Consider the following 13,550-nt stretch of genomic DNA (forward strand, 5'->3'; position numbering starts at 1 on the left):
GAAAACACAAAAGGGTGTACAACCCCTGCGATATTGGGAGTAATAGCATACTCTCCTTCCCTCCATGTTAGAAAACAATATCATCAGGGCTGAACACCCCCCGGTGATAATGGGAGTCATATTTACTCTTTCACAGGCCATTTGGAACAATATCACAGGGGGTGTTTACAAACAGGGGGTGGTGTACACCCCCTGGGATATTGGGAGCAACATCATTCTCTCCACCTCCGAATATTAAGAACAATATCCCGGCGGGAGGTGGTACACCCCCAGTGATATTGGGAATAATGTCATCCTTTCCTTCCCTGGATATTTGGAACAATATCGCAGCGGGGTGTACACGTTCTGTGATATTGGAAGCAATATCATCCTCTCCCCCGCTGGATATTAGAAAAAAATATCACTCACGGTGTACACCCACTGTGATATTAGGAAGAATGTTACAGGGTGTACACCCACTCTGACTTTAAGAGAAACAGCTCCCTCAGATGTCCCAAACAATATCACCGGGTATACAATGATATTTCCCTAGGATATTACAAATACTATCACAGGGTGCACACCCACTGTGATAACAGGAGTAATACATCCCAAGGATACTACCAAGAATATCACAAGGCTGTACACCCACTATGACATCAGGAGTGATATCTCCCTAGGCTATTAGGAATACCATCACAGAATGTACACACACGGTGTGCACCCACGGTGATATTAGGAGTACTATCAACCCAGGACATAACCAATAAGACCACAGGGAGTACATACATGATGTACACCCACGGTGATGTTATGAGAACTATCTCCCTAGGATAATACGAATAACATCACAGAGTGGACACACATGGTATACACCCACTGTGGCACTAGGACTAATAACTTTCCAAGATATTACCAATAGCATCACAGAATAGAAACACATGGTGTACACCCACTGTAACATTAGGTGTAATTTCTCCCTAGGACATTACGAGTAACATCTCAGTGCGTACACACATGGTGAACACCCACTGTGACATTAAGTGTAATATCCCCCTAGGATATGACCAATAACATCACAGGGTGTCCACCCATGGTGTACACGCTCTGTGAGGTTAGGGATAATAACTCCCTAGGATATGATGAATAATACCACAGGGTGTACAGAAACTGTGATTTTAGAGGTAATATCTCCCTAGGATATTATGAGTAATATCACAGGGTGTACACCCACTGTGATACTGGGAGCAATATCCCTCTAGGATAGTACAAATACTATCACAGGGTGTACACCCACTGTGATATTAGGATAAATATCTCTCTGGGATATTATGAATTATATCACAGAGTGTACACACATGGTGTACATCCACTTTGATATTAGGAGTAATATCTTCCTAGGGCATTACAAATAACATCGCAGAGTGTACACCCACTGTAATATTAGGAATCGTATCTCCCTAGGTGATTACAAATACTATCACAGGGTGTACACCCACTGTGCTATTAGGAGTAATATCTTCCCAGGGTATTACGAATAATTTCACAGTCTGTACACACATGGTGTACACTCACGGTGATATTAGGAGTAATATCTACCTAGTAGATAACAAATAACATCGCAGGGTGTACACCCACTTTGGTATTAGCTGTAATATTTTTCTAAGTTGTTACAAATAAGATCACAGGGTGTACAAACATGGTGTACACTGACTGTGATATCAGGAGTCGTATCTCCGTAAGATATTATGAATAATATCACAGGGTGTACACCCACTGTATTATTAGGAGTAATATCTCTGTAGGATATTACAATTAATATCACAGGGTGTACAGCCACTGTGATATTAGGAGCAATATCTTTCTAGGATGTTACAAATAATATCACAGGGTGTACGCCCGCTCTGCTGTCAGGAGCAATATCTCCCTAGGATATCAAAAATCCTATCACTGGGTGTCCAATCTCTGCCTTCCAGGTTCGAAGGGATTCTCCTGCTTCAGCCTCCCGAGTAGCTAGGCTTACCCGCCACCACGCCCGGCTAATTTTTTTTTAATTTTCACTGGAGACGGGGTTTCACCACGTTGGCCAGGCTGGTCTGGAACTCCTGACCTCAGGCGATCCGTCAGCCTCGGCCGCCCAGTGCTGGGATTTCAGGTGTGAGCCATGGCGCTCGGCCAAGAGTTATATATTCAATTCATTTGGAAACACAGCTCCCATATTTGAGTGTGCATGTACTTTTGTGAAGAAACGATGTCAGAAAACCTAAGGATGATAATAAATATGAAAAGTAACAGGCATGTGAACAGGTGTTCTGATTGAGAACTATAAGGTTCGATTTCGTTTTTAGATAATGCGGTCCTAGCTCTTGTGTCGTCCTTTTACATACTCTACATCAAAGGAATTTGTAGCACGGTGTCAGAATAAAATAGAGTGTATTTCATGGCTTCTTAATTTCTTTCAATTAGACTGAGATCTTTTTCTTAAAGAGAGAAGGACATTTTCATTGCATTGTATTTTTTCTGAAAAGAGTAGGCCGTATTTTACTGAGATCACGGATTTGTTATACATGACGTTTTGGTCTTCTAATATTCTTCAGTGGATGTTCTCTAAAGTAGTATGTACCGAAAGACTTGTATAGCAAAAAAGTAAATCACGTAATAATTCTGAGATTTTTGGAATTGTCACAACTGAGAAACACTGCTGGCGGTGTATGGTCCGCAAGTGTGAAAATGTTCCTTGTGAATTGCTTGCATCCAAAATATACACACAGCATTAAGCGCTGGTTTTTATCTTTTATTTTCCCAATCCTCTTTCCTTCTCAAGGTGTCCAAGACACACAGAGCCACTGAATCTCACAGGTGTCTGAGAATTCCTCCTCCTGGGACTCTCAGAGGATCCAGAACTGCAGCCGGTCCTCGCTTTGCTCTCCCTGTCCCTGTCCATGTATCTGGTCACGGTGCTGAGGAACCTGCTCAGCATCCTGGCTGTCAGCTCTGACTCCCACCTCCACACCCCCATGTACTTCTTCCTCTCCAACCTGTGCTGGGCTGACATCGGTTACACCTCGGCCACGGTTCCCAAGATGATTGTGGACACACAGTCGCATAGCAGAGTCATCTCTCATGCGGGCTGCCTGACACAGATGTCTTTCTTGGTCCTTTTTGCATGTATAGAAGACATATAGAGAAGTCCTTTTTGCTCCTGACTGTGATGGCCTACGACTGCTTTGTAGCCATCTGTTGCCCTCTGCACTACCCAGTCATCGTGAATCCTCACCTCTGTGTCTTCTTCGTTTTGGTGTCCTTTTTCCTTAGCCTGTTGGATTCCCAGCTGCATAGTTGGATTGTGTTACAATTCACCATCATCAAGAATGTGGAAATCTCTAATTTTGTCTGTGACCCCTCTCAACTTCTCAAACTTGCCTGTTCTGACAGCGTCATCAATAGCATATTCATATATTTCGATAGTACTATGTTTGGTTTTCTTCCCATTTCAGGGATCCTTTTGTCTTACTCTAAAATTGTCCCCTCCATTCTAAGGATGTCATCGTCAGATGGGAAGTATAAAGCCTTCTCCACCTGTGGCTCTCACCTAGCAGTTGTTTGCTGATTTGATGGAACAGGCATTGGCATGTACCTGACTTCAGCTGTGGCACCACCCCCCAGGAATGGTGTCGTGGAGTCAGGGATGTAGGCTGTGGTCACCCCCATGCTGAACTTTTTCATCTATAGCCTGAGAAACAGGCACACACAAAGTGCCCTGCGGAGGCTGCGCAGCAGAACAATCGAATCTCATGATCTCTTGCATCCTTTTTCTTGTGTGGGTGAGAAAGGGCAACCACATCAAATCTCTACATCTGCAAATCCTGCCCCTTGGTCACATTATTTTTGTGGCTTGACGGCTTTTATTCCTTTCCGCATTTCCTTTGTGAATATTGCTTTCTTTGTTATGCCTTTCACTGGAATGGGTGAGTATTCTGGGATCCTTTGTTCAGCAGAAACCTCATGACAGAATCCTCTATACCTAGGCGGCCTCTTTTAGTTTCTGAGCAATAACCCTGTCATCCAGGTGGAATCACAACCATCTTTTTATATACACGAAGTCCTCACTTCATTTTGGAATTCCCTGAAAACTGACTTTATGGAAACAATGTACAAGAGGTCCTCCAACACCATTGGTTGTTCAAAGTTGTGTAGTTATACTGTTGATGAAAAATAAGTGGTTTCACTATATATAACTTTGTTTCAAGGTGAAGTTTCCAAGAGACTTTCAAAGATGTTAAGTGAGGACATACCGTACATCAAATTCATATCCTCTTCCACAGTTCATGTGGAATTTCTTTATAAACTGCTTCTAGAGAATCCATTTAGGCAGGTTGTGTGTAGAGATCCATGTCGCCGTTCCTCAATCTTGGCTTTGAGTCAAATCACCTGGGGAGCTTACAAATGCTGAGGCCTGGGTCTCAATACCTGAGATTCTGATTTCCTTGCACCTGTGTAAGTATGTGGATTTTTTTTTTTCCTTTAAAGCACCAGAGGTGATTCCAATGATGAAGTTTTTAGAGGCATCAAGCTCCAATGAGTAAGAACAGAAATTAACTGTAATATGATTTCTTCAAATATTATCTTCAAATGCGTTGTCCATCAACACCATACAATGTGTATTATGCTGTTTTTTTCTTACCATTTTGCATTTTCTATCTCTTTCTTTTCCTTTTTTTTTTTTTTGAGTCAGAGTTTCACTCTTGTTGCTCAGGCTGGAGTTCAATGGCACAGTCTCGGCTCACTGCAACCTCTGCCTCCCGTATTCAAGCGATTCTCTTGTCTCAGCCTTCCAAGTAGCTGGGATTACAGGCATGCGCTACCATGCCTGGCTAAATTTTTTTTTTTTTTTTGTATTGTTAGTAGAGACAATGTTTCTCCATTTTGGTCAGGCTGGTCTTGAACTGCCGACCTCAGGTGATCCGCCCGCTTCCGCCTCCCAATGTTCTGGGATTACAGGCGTGAGCGACCGCGCCCAGCCACCACTTAGCATTTACATTTTACATTTGTTGAAGTTATAGATTTATACACACATTGATTGCTGCTTTGTTATACACTTGCGTATACATAAGACGGGAAATAGAAAAGAATAAAATGGGCACAGTATCCCTGAAGTTTCACATTCCGAGACATTTAAAAAATATTAGCTCTTTAGAAATTTGTTTCAGTTAAGAAACTGTGATATACACACCCAATGAAGTATTATTCAGCCTAGAAAGGAAGAAAATCCTCTCCGCTGCAGACAAAATGGATGAGATTGCAGGTCTGTATATTAAATGAAAGAAGCCAGGCACAGAATGACAAATATTTCATGTCCTCACTTCTATGTAGGAAGAAAAAAGGAAATCTTGGCCAGGTGTGGTGGCTCAGGCCTGTAATCCCAGCACTTTGGGAGGCTGAGTCGCACGGATCATTTGAGGCCAGGAGTTCGAGACCCGCCTGGCCAACATGGTGAAACCCCGTCTCTACGGAAAACACAAACAATTAGCCGGGCGTGGTGACGCGTGCCTGTAGTCTCAGCTACTTGGAGGGCTGAGGCCCAAGAAGCGCTTGAACTCGGGAGGCGGAGGTTGCAGTGAGCCCGGATTGTGCCTGTGTACTCCAACCTGGGCAACAGAAAGAGACTCCATCACACACCTACACACACAAAAGGAATCTCAGGAAGGTGGAAAGTATAAAGGTGGTTAGCAGACGCTAGGAAGAAAAGGGGTGGGATGGGGAGTGAAGAGAAGTGGATAATTGGGTCCCAAAATACACAAAGATGGAATAAGTGAGTTCCAGTGTTTGATAGCACAGTATGGAAATTTTAGTTCACAAGAATTTCTTGCATATTTCCAGATGCTTTGGTAAGAAGCTTCCTAAATTCCTAAGAGCCAGCGGGGGCCGCGGGGAGCGCCTCATCCCCTGGGATGGGGGTCCTAAGAGCCAGGGGGGAAGCGGGGCTGGCTCTTACTCCCCGCACCGCTGAGGGCGCCTCGCCCCCCTGCCATGAGGATCGTCATATCCAGGGTGGGATTGGGGGGTGATATTACTCCCCGAATCGCGGGGGGTGCCTCACCCCCCCATCCATGTGGATCGTCATATCCAGGGTGGGAGTGGGGCATGATATTACTCCCAGAATCGCGGGGGGTGCCTCACCCCCCTGCTATGGGGATCGTCATGTCCAGGGTGGGAGTGGAAGGTGATATTACTCCCCGAATCGCGGGGCCCCCGCCCCCATGCGATGTGAATCGTAATATCCATGGGGGGAGAGGGCAGTGATATTACTCACTGATTTTTCCTTGGATCCTTTCTAAACTGCCACCCTCCGTTTACACCCTGCGACATTATCTTCCATATTGTAGGAACATGCAGCTGCTAAAGTCGCAGGGGGTGTACACCCTTCGATACTATTCGTAATTTTCTAGGGGAAAGTTAAACCTCATGTCACAGGACTCTGTACACTGTGATGTTATTCCCAATATCCTAGCTTTATCTTAATAATAATGTCACATTGTGTGTACACCTTGTGGTGTTATTCTTATTCTCTTAAGGGGAGGTTGTTTTATTGTCACAGGGGATATTTTCCTTTTGATATTATTCATAATGTCCTAGAGGGATGTCACCCCTTATGTCACAGGGTTTGTACACCTTGTCAAATTACTCGTATTATCCTCGTAAGATGTCACTCCTCATATCACAGAGGGTGTACACTCTGTGACATCATCGTCATATTCTAGGGAAATGTCACTTTTAATGTCACAGAGGGTGCACACCTTCTGAAATTATTCGTTATAATTTTGTGGGGTGTTACCCCTAATGTCACACGGCGTGTACACACAGTGATGTTACGTGCAATATGCTGTGGAAATGTTGCTCGTAATTCACAGGTCCTATTCACCCTTTAATATTCTTTGTCCTCTTCTAGGAAAACGTTACTGCTAACATCACAGGGCGTGTAGACCCTGTTATAAAATTCCTAATATCCTAGCGGGAGTTCACTACTAATTGCACAATGCGTGTACACCCTTTGATATTATTCGTATTCTCCTGAAGAGATGTTACTACTGATGTCCCAATGCAGGTACATTCTCTGATCTTATTGGTTATATCCTCGGGGGATGTTACTTCTAACGTCACATGGGGTGTACTCCCTGTGTTCTATTTCATAATATCCTAGGGCAATTTTACTTTGAATGACACAGGGGGTGTACACATTGTGATATTATTTGTGATATTCTAGAAAGATGGTACTCCTAATGTCACAGGGCTGTACACCCTGTGATAGTATTCATAATGTCCCAGGGGTCTATACTTCTATTGGCACAGACGATAACACCCTGTGACACTATTCGTAATATTCTAGTGAGATAATACTCCTCATGTCACAGGGGGTGTACACCCCATGTTATTATTCTTACTATTCCTGGGGGATGTTACTCCAAATGTCACAGGGATGTACACCCTGTGATATTATTCATAGTGTACCAGAGGGATATTAGCACTAATGTCACGATGCGTGTACACCTTGTGATATTATTTGTCATATCCTAATGCCATAGGGGGTGTGTTCCGTGTGATATTCTTCCTAGCATCCTAGACGGATATTGCTCCTAACGTCACAGGGTGTGTACACCTTGTCACATCATTCACAATATCCTAATACTACGTTATTCCTCAGGTCACAGAGGGTGTTCACCCTGTGATATTTTTCATCATAGTTTTGTGGGATGTTACTCCTAAAGTCACACCAGGTGTACACACAGTCACACAGTGATATGAGTTGTAATATTCTATAGACATGTTACTCATAAATCACAGGGGCTGTACCTCCTGTGATATTATTCATAATATTCTAGGGGAATGTTGCTACTATCGTCACGGGGGTGTACACCCTGTGACGTGACTCGTCATATCCCAGCGGGATGTTACTACTAATGTCACAATGCCTGTATACCCTGTGATATTATTTGTAATATCCTAAAGAGATGTTACTACTAAGGTCACAATGCATGTACACCCTCTGATATGATTCGTTATATCCTCGGGGAATGTTACTCCTAATGTCACACGGGGTGTACTCCCTGTCATATTATTCGTAATATCCAAGGGGGATGTTATTTTTAATGTCACCGGGGGTGACATTATGCATTAAAAATGCATATTCAACACCTGTGATACTATTCCTAATATCCTAGGGGCATGCTCTTCCAAATGTCACATGGGGTGTACACCATGTGTGTACACCTGCTGTGATATTATTCGTTATATCCTAGGGGAATGTTACTCCTGATGACACAGGCAGTGTACACCATGTGTGTACCCCTCCTGTGTTATTATTCATAATATCCTAGGGGGATGTTTCTTTGAATGTCACAAAGAGTGTACAAAACGTCACAGGAAGTGTACACGTTGTGACGTTATCTGTAATACCCTAGAAGGATGTTACTCCTAAAATGTCACAGGGGTGTACACGCTTTGATGTTATTTATAATCTCCTAGAGAGATATTACTTCAAATATCACAGTGGATGTACACACATAGTGTATACCCTGTGATGGTATTCATAATATCCTAGGGAGATACAACCCCTGATATCACAGTGCGTGTACCCCGTGTGTGTACACCCTTCATATTAGTCGTACTATCCAGGGTAAATGTTACTCCTCATATCACACAGTGTGCACACCCTGTGATATTTTTCATCCTACTTTAGGGAGATATTGCTTCTAATATCACAGTGGGTGTACCCCATGTGTGTATACTCTGTGACAGCATATTTTATATCCTAGGGAGGTATTACTCCTAGTATCACAGTGGGTGTTCACCCTGCGATATCATTCTTATTTCATCTTGCAGCCTTTTTTGACCCACACTGCAAAAGGAATGGAACAGATAAGAAGGTATTGAGATTAGAACGTGCTGCCGTGCGGCTGCCGCAGGACACTTTTCATATCCCTGTTTCTCGGACTGTAGATGAAGGGGTTCATCATGGGGGTGACCACTGTGTACATCACTGAGGCCACTGCAGCCTTTCTCGGGGAAGATGACACATCTGAACTGAGGTACCCTCCAACGCCTGTTCCATAAAATCAGGAAACATCTGACAGGTGAGACCCACAGGTGGAGAAGGCTTTATACTTCCCACCTGATGATGAAACCCTCAGAATGGAGGAAACAATTTTATCATAAGAGAAAAGTGTCCCCGAGATGGGAAGAAAACCAAATATGACATCAGGGAAATACAGGATTATGTTATTGGTGAAGGTGTCACAACATGCAAGATGGGGGAGTTGAGAAGGGTCACAGAAGAAATTAGGAATTTCCACATCCTTGTAGCAGGTCATTTGTAAGGCAATCAAATTATACAGCTGGGCGTCTAAAAGACTGAGGAAAAAAAAAGGACAACAAAAGTAGAAAGCCACAGAAACACGGATTCATGATGGCTGAATGATATAGAGGGTGACATTTGGCTACAAACTGGTCATAGGCCATCACACTCAGGAGCATGTCTGTCTTCCATGCCTCCAAAAATGGCAAAGAGAGACATCTGAGTCAGGCAGCCTGCATAGGAGATGACTCTGCTGTGAGATTGGATGTCCACAGTCATCTTGGGGACCGTGGTGGAGGTGAAACTGATGTCAGGCAGGGACAGTTTGGAGAGGAAGAAGTACATGGGGGTGTGGAGGTGGGAGTCAGGGCTGATGGCCAGGATGATGAGCAGGTTCCCCAGCGCCATGACCAGGCACGTGGACAGGAACAGCCCAGTGAGGACCGGCTGCCGTTCTGGATCCTCTGAGCTTCTAGGAGGAGGAATATAGAGACATCTGTTAGATTCTGTGGGTCTCTAGAGATTGGACACCTTTTGCCTAGAAAAGAGGGTTGAGAAATTGGAAACAAGTAAAGCAACACCCAGCATCGTGTCTGCATTTTGGATAGAAGCAATTCACAAGTCATGTTTTCAGATTTCAGAGCAATCCACACTCAGCAATAGTTTGCAGTGCTGACAAACTCAGTTGTCTTCTAATGCTTTCATCATTGATTTCTGTGTTCTTCACTTCTTGCTCTACACACCTGCCTTAGAGACACTAGATTCAAGAATCTTCCAAGAACCAAATCATCCTATATAAGAAGTTCGTCATTGCTAGAAAATACAGCCTATCTTTTCCGAAGAAAACGATGTAATGAAACCATTCTCTTCACTTTAAGAAAAAGGTTATCCTAATGAAAGGAAATTAAGAACTCAAATATTTTATTTTATTCGAATAGATTGATACAAATTCCCTTGATTTAGAACATCTGTAAACACTGTATAACTGCTGAGACCATGCCATCTGGAAATGAAATTAAAGTTGATGGTTCATAAGCAGAAAATAGTTCCACAGGCCAGGTGGGTCCCAGTGATTTCATCATTATGTTTTCTGACTTTTCTCCTTCAAGAGAGTAATTGCTTCCTCAAATCAGTGGGTCTTGTTTTAAAATTCATGGAAGCTATAACTCCTATCCTTAGCTTAGGTGGACTTAGAGTTTTCATCAGAACGTTTGGCCGGACGCGGTGGCTCACGCCTGTGATCCCAGCACTATGGGAGGCCGAGGAGGGCGGATCACAAGGTCAGGAGATCAAGACCACCCTGGCCAACATGGTGAAACCCCGCCTCTACTAAAAATACGAAAACTTTGCCCGGTATGGCGGCATGTGCCTGTAGTCCCAGCTACTCGGGAGGCTGAGGCAGGAGAATGGCTTGAAACTGGGAGGCAGAGGCTACTGTGAGCTGAGATCACACCACTGCACTCCAGCCTGGGCAACAGGAGCAAAACTCCATCTCAAAAAACAAAAAACCAAAAACACATGCTCTGTCACACTGACGTCACACTGATGACAGCCAATTTTTGTGAACCAAGGAAGTGTCAATTCAATAGTCAGCATAGATGTTTACTTAGGCTATCTCCTATGTGCCAAGCAAGATATAGGCTCTGGGGAATCAGAAACAAAAGAGACTTACTTGTTCCTCTCACAATACTCAGTACTTACTGAGATAAGGACAAAATAAGATGTCCTGTCTGGAATGCAGGGACACAGGAACTTCAGGTCAGGGGATATTTCCGTTGAACCGTTTGGAGTTTAAGCTGAAAATATTAACGAATGTATCTAAAGTTCACTTTGCCTTGACTTTACGCATCCATCACATAGAGATCACGCAGCGGGCACCCACTATGGGTTTCATCATCGCTCACTTCCCTTGGATCAACTAGAAATCAACTCAGATGAGAGTGCTGAGTCTCAGAGGATGGACGTCTCACCCCTTGCCATACAGATAAGTAGAAAGGGTGGTATTGAAAATTAATGGCCAGACTCTAAGTCCCGGGCACTATACTTGATGGTCTCCCAACCCTCAAAATGTTGTGGGTTCTTTTTTGTTTTTGAGACGGAGTCTCATTCTGTTGCCCAGGCTGGAGTGCAGTGGAGCGATCTCGGCTCACTGCAACCTCCGCATCCCAGGTTCAAGCTATTCTCGTGCCTCAGCCTGCCGAGTAGCTGAGATTGCAGGCGCCCGCCACTACGCCTGGCTTATTTTTTTCTCTTTTTAGGAGAGACGGGGTTTCACCTTGTTGGCTAGGCTGGTTTCGAACACCTGACCTTGTGATTCGCCTGCGTCAGCCTCCCAAAGTGCTGGGATTACAGGCGTGAGCCACCAGGCCCAGCTTCAAAAGTTTTCAACAGAGCTCAGAGGTCTTAACCACAGGCACATCCGAGGAGCATTTTTGAAATGGTTTCCAGCTTCCTCAATAGGAATGGAAGCCAAACCCTGAATTGATGGCTCCTTGGAGGAAGTCGAGAGCTGTAAGGAAAGCCAGGAACAGGGGCAAGGGAGAGATGCATCCCGAATGATCCTGTGCCAATTCTTTCTGGAATCTTTGATGTGATCTCTGCTGCCCTTTCCATACTTGACACAGTGATTGTGGCACCCACTGGTCTAGCTGTAGTCTACAAGGAACCCCCAAAGGGAAGGGCACAGTGAGCAGGGGCATTGGCCTGAGTGACAAGGATTGGAGGGGGCAGGTTGGATGCAGGGAGAGGACTGGCCAAATGCCATGTGTCTGGCTTAGACTACCTTGTTCAAATTGGGCTTCACCATTTTTGACTTTGTGATCTGGTACAAGTTATATGAAAATGTGTTGCTCCTTTTCTAGTCTGTAAAATCATAAGGAAATGTGCACTAATAACTGGGAGACTATGCAGATGAAATGAAACAAGCAGCATAGACCACAGAGCTCAGAGCCTGGCCTTTAGGAAGGCCTCAGTAAGGGTTCATGATGCCATGGTGTCTGTCATCATCCTCTTTATCCTCATCATCACCTTCATCATCTTTTTGTTGTTCTGAGGGCATACTTTAGAGGGACTCATTCCCTGCTCTCATGGGTGAGATGTCTATGAAAAGGACAACCAGTGGGGGAGGGAAGCAAAATTTTGAAGAAGATTCCTGGGAGAGATCCCCCACCACAACCGAGAACAGAAACTCCACAGTCTGCTGAGCTGACAGTTTGCACATTGGTCTCCTCCCATCTGCCCATGGCACTCTCCCGTTTGTCCTGAAGATGAGGAAACAAACAAGGCTCCCGACCGTCCCTCAGCACTCACTGAACGGCCCTTCCCCTCTGCTGGGCCATGACCACGGAGAACAGGTCCACTGTCCTCCCTGAGTAGTGCACATGGGAGGCTCAGACTCCGTCCTCAAGGCTGGTAAGAAGACAGGGTGAGACATGAGGCTCCTCATACAGGTGATGGGTGTGGAGCCCACAGGACTGCAACCTCACACTGCAGGGCTGGAGGCACAGACTGAGTATTTCCTATTCTATGGCCTGGTGGGCTCAAGGCACAGAGCTCCTCATTAGCCAGAGTCACCCATATTCCCCATGCTCTAAGGATTTCCTCATCATCATGCAAGAAGAAGAATAGAAAAGTGAGTGTCCATAGAAGCTTTGGGGCTCTTCCTCTAATCAGGAGAGAGCTTGTGTCTATTATTTGCTTTTTTCTTTTACAAGATCCAAGTGCTTTAATTTTCATCTTTTATTATGGGAAAATATACCACGTATAAATCCTAAAAATTATAAATATAGTTTATTTCATATAGAATGGCCAGTATGAACATTTATAATTTCCACTATTTTTCAGTTTAGAGTTTAATCACATTAGGTACATTCACATTGTTTAGCAACCATCACCGCCATCATCTCCAGAACCGTTTTATCCTTGAAAATGGAAATTGCACCCATTAACCAAACTCTCCATTCCTCTCCCTCTCACCCACCCCTGGGGGCCACCATTCTATTTTGCAACTCTATACGTTTAACTACTCTAGGCACGTGATATAAGTGGAATCATACCGTGTTTCATTTTTTTGGTTTGTTTGTTTTGGAGACAGAGTCTTTCTCTGTCACCCAGGCTGGAGTGCAGTGGTGTGGTCTCGGCTGACTGCAACCTCCACATCGTGGGTTCAAGCAATTCTTGTGTCTCAGTCTCCCGAGTAGCTGGGATTACAGGCATGCGC

General features: G+C 44.3%; 2 pseudogenes; one reads left to right on the forward strand and one right to left on the reverse strand.

Moving 5' to 3' along the window:
- Positions 1-2,879: 2,879 nt before the first annotated feature.
- Positions 2,880-5,457, forward strand: LOC100971330 (putative gustatory receptor clone PTE01; annotated as a pseudogene).
- Positions 5,458-8,912: 3,455 nt separating this feature from the next.
- Positions 8,913-11,127, reverse strand: LOC106635477 (olfactory receptor 7E24-like; annotated as a pseudogene).
- Between the last annotated feature and the right edge of the window lie 2,423 nt (positions 11,128-13,550).

Source organism: Pan paniscus, chromosome 15 (assembly GCF_029289425.2).
Source record: "Pan paniscus chromosome 15, NHGRI_mPanPan1-v2.0_pri, whole genome shotgun sequence".
Taxonomy (NCBI): domain Eukaryota; kingdom Metazoa; phylum Chordata; class Mammalia; order Primates; family Hominidae; genus Pan; species Pan paniscus.